Here is a 767-nt window from a genome sequence, read left to right on the forward strand (position 1 = left end):
GCTGTGATCCAAAAGTCTACAAGCAATAAATGCTGGAGAGGGTGTGGAGAAAAGGGAACTCTCTTACACTGTTGGTGGGAATGCAAACTAGTACAGCCACTATGGAGAACAGTGTGGAGATTCCTTTAAAAACTGGAAATAGAACTGCCTTATGATCCAGCAATCCCACTGCTGGGCATACAGACTGAGGAAACCAGAAGGGAAAGAGACACGTGTACCCCAATGTTCATCGCAGCACTGTTTATAATAGCCAGGACATGGAAGCAACCTAGATGTCCATCAGCAGATGAATGGATAAGAAAGCTGTGGTACATATACACAATGGAGTATTACTCAGCTATTAAAAAGAATACATTTGAATCAGTTCTAATGAGATGGATGAAACTGGAACCTATTATACAGAGTGAAGTAAGCCAGAAGGAAAAACACCAATACAGTATACTAATGCATATATATGGAATTTAGAAAGATGGTGACAATAACCCTGTGTACGAGACAGCAAAAGAGACACTGATGTATAGATCAGTCTTATGGACTCTGTGGGAGAGGGAGAGGGTGGGGAGATTTGGGAGAATGGCATTGAAACATGTATAATATCATGTATGAAACGAGTCGCCAGTCCAGGTTCGATGCATGATACCGGATGCTTGGGGCTGGTGCACTGGGACGACCCAGAGGGAGGGTATGGTGAGGGAGGAGGGAGGAGGGTTCAGGATGGGGAACACAGGTATACCTGTGGCAGATTCATTTCGACATTTGGCAAAACT

The sequence above is a fragment of the Bison bison genome, unplaced genomic scaffold, assembly GCF_000754665.1.
Source record: "Bison bison bison isolate TAMUID 2011002044 unplaced genomic scaffold, Bison_UMD1.0 scf7180017864334, whole genome shotgun sequence".
NCBI lineage: Eukaryota > Metazoa > Chordata > Mammalia > Artiodactyla > Bovidae > Bison > Bison bison.